This window comes from Phocoena phocoena, chromosome 10 (genome assembly GCF_963924675.1).
Source record: "Phocoena phocoena chromosome 10, mPhoPho1.1, whole genome shotgun sequence".
Taxonomy (NCBI): Eukaryota; Metazoa; Chordata; class Mammalia; order Artiodactyla; family Phocoenidae; genus Phocoena; species Phocoena phocoena.
In genome coordinates, this window is record NC_089228.1 from 77,646,194 (window position 1) to 77,652,990 (window position 6,797).

A 6,797-nucleotide genomic window follows, 5' to 3' on the forward strand; every position below is an offset into this window, starting at 1 on the left:
ACACAAGTGTCTAGACTCTTTTTTCCCCTTTTTATTACATTTTTAAATTAAAAAAATTTTAAATTAATTAAAAAATTTTTTATTGGAATATAGTTGATTTGCAATGTTGTGCTCTACAACAAAGTGAATCAGTTTTACATATACATATATCCACTCTTTTTAAGATTCTAGTCCTGTGTAGGTCATCACAGAGCACTGAGTAGAGTTCCCTGTGCTATACAGTATGTTCTTATTAGTTATCTATTTTATATATAGTAGTGTGTATATGTCAATCCCAATCTCCCAATTTACCCCTCCCCCAACTTTTCCCCTTGTTAACCGTAAGTTTGTTTTCTACATCTGTGACTCTATTTCAGTTTTGTAAATAGGTTCATTTGTACCATTTTTTAGATTCCACATATAAGTGATATCATATGATACTTGTATTTCTCTGTCTGACTTACTTCGCTCAGTATGACAATCTCTAGGTCCGTCCATGTTGCTGCAAGTGGCATTATTTCTAGTGTCTAGTCTCTAATGTAACTTTAATTCAGCAGAAACTTGGTGCTAATTGTATGACAGGCACTGAGCTGGGCCCTCTAGGAGACACAAAAGTAAGCAAAGTATAGAATGGGTCTATTAACTTCCTTGAGGAAGTTAATCTAGTTGGGAAGACAGAAATGTAAGCAAGTGATCATATAAAAACAGATAAGTAATGTAAGTGTTCGTAAAAGTATTGGGGAACATAAATAAGGCAGCAACTCATTTTGTCTTGGCCCAAGAACACTACTAGCACATGAAATGCTATGGATGGAGGCATTAAAAAAATAAATAGGCTTTACCAGTAAAACAGAAAGAGGGACTAGCATAAGGCTTGGAAGCACACGGCATATTTGAGGAATAGCAATTCGTTAAGTAAAGCTGGGTGAAATGGGGAGGAACCAGGTGTGGGGTATCTGGTGATAAAGCTGTAATGGTAGCTGGGCTGGATTATAAAGGGTCTTGCATTCAGTATTAAGAATGCTGCATATATACAATGGAATATTACTCAGCCATAAAAAAGAACAAAATAAAAAAAAAAAAAAAAAAAAAAAAAAAGAACAAAATAATGCCATTTGCAGTGACACGGAAGGACCTAGAGATTATCGTACTGAGTGAAAGATGGCACCACAGGAGTGGATTCAGATGGTTAACTTCAGGGACACACATGTACATCCTCCACTTTGGTTTTGGTTTTGCAGTGGCCCAAAGGGTGCTCATGATAATTCCAACAGATCATAAAGGCAAAGTACTAATGCTGATAAACTCTACACAAGGTTGTAAAAAACCAAGTAACAGGGAATTCCCTGGCAGTCCAGTGGTTAGGACTCTGAGCTTCCACTGCAGGGGCCCTGAATTCCAAGTTTGATCCTTGGTCGGGGAACTACGATCCCATATGTATCTAGTGAAGAAAAGGTTTTTCCTGTCCCCAAAAAGGCTCTTTCCACCCCTCAGGGCTCTAGCTGGGGGGCCCTGTGTTTCCTCATCATCCTACATGGCTGTGGAATTATTTCCCAGAATATTACCACCGAGCTGGGTTACAGGACCAGAGTGAGCTCCAGCACACCCAAAGCAGCTGTCTGCGGTGTAGTCCCTTGTCTTAAGCCAAGGGTTCTTAACATTTCTGTGCTATGGACACTTTGGCAGTTTGTTGAAGCCTCTGAATTCCTTCTCGAAATATTTCTTAAGTGTACAAAATAACATGCATAGAATTATCAAGTTAACCAGTTGCATTGAAATTCATGGATCAAAATATAATAAAATCCAAAAGTCTGATGTAGATGCGTCTTCATAATATAGAAAATAACAAGATCTAGTGGCATTTCTAATAACTAGTATAACTTCAAAGTAGGAGTATGAGTATAAACAATTTTTACTCATTATTTTAAGATATTTGGAACAAGAATAATATGAGAGAAAATTAGTTGGGATTTCTATTGGTGACAAAGTCATAAAACTACTAATGGAAATACTGAATTTCAATTAAATGCACTTTTTTTCCTACTCAAGTATATGGGCCACCTGAACTCTATCCATGGAACCCTGGTTAAAAATGTCTGTTTTGGGGACTTCCCTGGTGGCACAGTGGTTAAGAATCCGCCTGCCAATGCAGGAGGGCATGGGTTTGAGCCCTGCTGGGAAGATCCCACATGCCGCAGAGCAACTAAGGCCGTGCATCACAACTACTGAGCCTGCGCTCTAGAGCCCGCGAGCCACAACTACTGAGCCCACGTGCCGCAACTACTGAAGCCCGCACCTAGAGCCTGTGCTCCACAACAAGAGAAGCCACCGCAATGAGAAGCCCGCACACCACAATGAAGAGTAACTCCTGCTCACCACAACTAGAGAAAGCCCGCGCCGCAACAAAGACCCAAAGCAGCCAAAAACAAAAAAAGTCTGTTTTAAATATGGCCTTACTTCCCCTTTGTTTCAATGTAATTTTACCTCAGGAATCTCCTCATCATTTCTTGTCCTTGGTAATTCTCATGGACACATTAGTTTATAGCAATAAATCTCCTTAACTCTACATCCCAGGGACAATTAGAGGAATATTAGTCAAAATCTTCCTAGGAGATCCTATGCACCTTAGAAAAGTTAATTCAACACCCCTCATATGATCGGCGTTGCATGAGAAGAGCTAGAGGACCTGTGAAATGATCCTTAACAAAGACAGTAAAGCTAACTTTGCCAAGTAGAAGAGAACTCTATAGACAGATAATAAACTTGAGGCTTAGAGAGTTTAAGCAACTTGCTCAAGTTTGCACAGCAGGTAGAAGGCAGAGCTTGGCCAAACATGTCTGTCCAATTTCCTAAATTTAACTTCTTTCAGCTATACCATTTCATTTTCTGTGTAAGATAATTTAGGTTCCTGCTGATCTCAAGGTACTGAAAAATGTCAAAGAATCTTCTGAAATATTAAAGGAAGACATTTCTAATTTTAGCTCTGTCTTCTGTTTATTATATTTTATTTTACTTTAATTTGGAAGGTACTATCAAATTAAGATAGATGTCAACTTTCTTACTTGAGGCACTCTTTTCCCCAGTGAGGACATCTAGATAATAGAGAATATTTTATGTTTGCATATAGTTATTTGACAGATGTCCCCAAACTTTGTCCCTGATACATAATGGCTTTACTGCAGAATACTAAAAATTGCTATGAACTTCAAACTTCGCACTGAGAAAAAAAAATATGCCCTATGTACTTTTCAAATCAAAAGATATGAAAACTACATTTCTATTCTGTTGAGGACTGTTATACATTTATATTATATAATATATATTTAAAATATAATTCTATATTTAAATGTAGTTTTTACTATGGAAAGAGTGGGCATCACTAACATGTATTTACCCCTGCCTATTAAATGGATGAATCTCATCAACCAATGGTCAAAGAATCTTCAAATCTGATCATTACTATGGGTTAAGTGTTGAGCCATAGTTGACATTCTATAAAAACATCCCCTTTTTAAGGAGGTCACTCCTTGCTACCTCAAAAATTTTCAGTCTAGGGCTTCCCTGGTGGCGCAGTGGTTGAGAGTCCGCCTGCCTGATGCAGGGGACATGGGTTCGTGCCCCGGTCCGGGAAGATCCCACATGCCGCGGAGTGGCTGGGCCCATGAGCCATGGCCGCTGAGCCTGCACGTCCGGAGCCTGTGCTCCGCAACAGGAGAGGCCACAACAGTGAGAGGCCCTCGTACCGAAAAAACAAAACAAAACAAACAAACAAAAAAGCTAACAAAGTGTCAAGTGTATGGGGCAGTTTGGGGGAAAAATTTGAAACCTTGGTATAAGGACAATATATTGGAAAAATGAAGGCATACTATTTAAATAATAAAATTACTAAAGTGTTTATCTCCTATCAACATTCGGAAGCAGAAGAGATTTTTAAATTTTTTATTTTGAATAATTTTAGGTTTAGAATAATAGCTTAAGATTTATCTCTACTGCAAAGATAACAGAGAGTTCCTTATTACCCTCCATTCAGTTTTTTTCTAGTGTTGACATCTAACATCGTCATAGTACAATGATCAAAACGAGTAAATTGGGCTTCCCTGGTGGCGCAGTGGTTGAGAGTCTGCCTGCCAATGCAGGAAACGCGGGTTCCGTGCCCCGGGCCAGGAAGGTCCCACGTGCCGCTGGGCGGCTGGGCCGGTGAGCCATGGCCGCTGAGCCTGCGCGTCCGAAGCCCGTGCTTCCCAGCGGGAGAGGCTGCAACAGTGAGAGGCCCGCGTACCGCAAAAAAAAAAAAAAAAAAAAAAAAAAAAAAAATGCTATTAAAAATGCTATTAGCTCCAGACTTTTTTGCTAGTGTCCTTTTTCTGTTCTAGGGTTCAATCCCATATTACATTTAGTCATCTTAGACTCTGATGTTTTCGAAGAGTACTGCTCAGATATTTTGCAGAATGTTCCTCAAATTGGGTTTGCCTGATGTTTTCTCATGATTAGACTGGGGTTATGGATTTTAGGGTTAACTACTCCAGAGGTGAACTGCCCTTCTCCTCCTATTGTAAATTCACTCATAATAAAATGCAGTAGCTGCAATTCCACTGTACAAAATTAAAATAAAGAACAAAAGAGAAGGAGATGATAGTAGAGGAGAAAGGTGGGGACAGAAACTTGTATCTGGGTTCCAGGGAGATCCCGCCTGATTAGGGTCCTGGCCGTTGGGCCCAAGGGAGGGTACAGCTAAAATGAAAGGGAAGTCGTGTAAACCAGGCACGGTCTTGAGCAAGCTGCTTTCCAAAGATAAGGTTAGAACTGAAGGGCCTCCCAGAAAGTATGGCAGAACTTTTTTTTTTCCTCCCGGGTCTTGCTTCTTTCCCCATTGCGTTTTATCGAGGTGCATCAGCGTACTGGGCTTCGGGCACTAATGTGTCTTTCCAGTAAGCATTTAGTGACCTTTTAAACATCCACTGGCACCTGATAGCTGCCAGACTGTTTACACAGGTTATTATCCTTGAGACAGTCCATCAAGGTAGGTTTGTTTCTTACTGTCATTGTACAAATGGGAAAACCAAGAAACTAAATCACTCCCAAAATCTAACAGCACCTAGAAAAGTTCCAGGACGCAATTAAAATGCAAGTCTGTCTGACTCTGACACTGTTGTTCTTTTTCTTGGGCTAATTGTCGTTGGCGCTCTTTTACTAAGTCTTTCAGGTATTACTTACCCTAATGAGAATGATTTTAGAGGCCTAGAGGAGATGAAAGCTGGAATGGAGTGGGTTGAGGAGAAAAATGGGAAAGTCTAAATGAAGGAATTAACAAAGACAACAATGTGAAATTTTCCTGTGAAGGAAAAAAAAATAGCTTTTCGTGTGAGCAAAAGGAATTGGGCTCCAGAGCATGGGTTCCATGGTTGGCCTTGGATGGAGCAAGGACAGTTTTCCCATGTGAACAGGAGTGAAAAAGGTAAATATATGTACATATGCCTGATGGATACCATTTTTTCCAGTATTATAAGAAAGAAGGTCTTTAGATAAAGAAAACACGTTTTGTTCTTTTTGGTTTTGCCAAACAATATTTCACATGACTTGTCCTTCTTTGCACATGAATGATTTTTACTGGCCATGGTATCCCATTCTCTAGATCAGAAGTCTGTGCCAATACTATATTAATGAAAAAAAATGAAGAATATGTGATAGAGATCTTATGTGGCTCACAAATCCTAAAAATTTTACTATCTTGACCTTTACAAAAAGAGTTCATCAAATAGAGAACAGACTTGTGGTTGCCAAGGGGGAGAAGGGCGGGGGGTGGGGGTGGGGAGGGAAGGATTGGGAGCTTGGGATTAGCATATGCAAACTATTATATAGAGAATGGACAAACAACAAGATTCTACCTTATAGAGCAGGGAACCATATTCAATATCCTGTGATAAACCAAAATGGAAAAGTGTATGAAAAAAGTATATATATATATGTATAACTGAGTCACTTTGCTGTACAGCGGAAATTGACACAACATTGTAAATCAGCTAGACTTCAATAAAATTAAAAAAAAAATTGTTGACTCCTCCTGTAGACATACCATAAGGTCTTTACTCAGTTCCTTCCTGATGTAGATTTAAGCACGTAGGCTATTTTCAGCCTTTTAAAAAATTTTTTATGATTCCACGCAATACTGCAATCATATCATTTTGTTCAGACATTTTCACACACATAAAAGTAAATATAGCTATTGAAGAATTTCCCAGAAGTGAAGTTGCTGATCAAAGCATATGTGCATTTAAAAAATCGTCAAATTGTCCTCAAATTTGCATTAATGTGTACTCACATAAAAAAGTGATTGCTTTCTTCCCTTACCCTGGGTACTATTAAACTTTAAATTCTCATCAATGTGATGCATGAAAAATGTTAAGTTTTCATTCTCTATATCTATATATAAAGCCAGGCCTCCTTACATATGTTATTAGTGATTGTATTTATTTGTTTATCATCTGATAAGGACTTCTGCCTATCTTTCTATTGGATTTTCTTATTTATGTTGTTTTGCAGTAAGACTCGGCAAGTTGCAGAAATTATCCCTCTGATGGCCACATAATTTTTTTAGGTATCCCTTGTCTTTTCTCATATTATTTTTTTTATTATTGAGTTATGTAATTAATGTTCCTTCTTCTTTCCTTTCTTCCTTCTTTCCTTCCTTTCTTTTTGTACATTGGTTTGACTTGACCCCACTGATGACTTTCATGTTGCCTTTGAGTTTGTTATCCTCTCCAGCTCTAGTTCAACCTAAAACTTGGCAAGTCAGCATCCTAACTCACAACTCCAAGTTA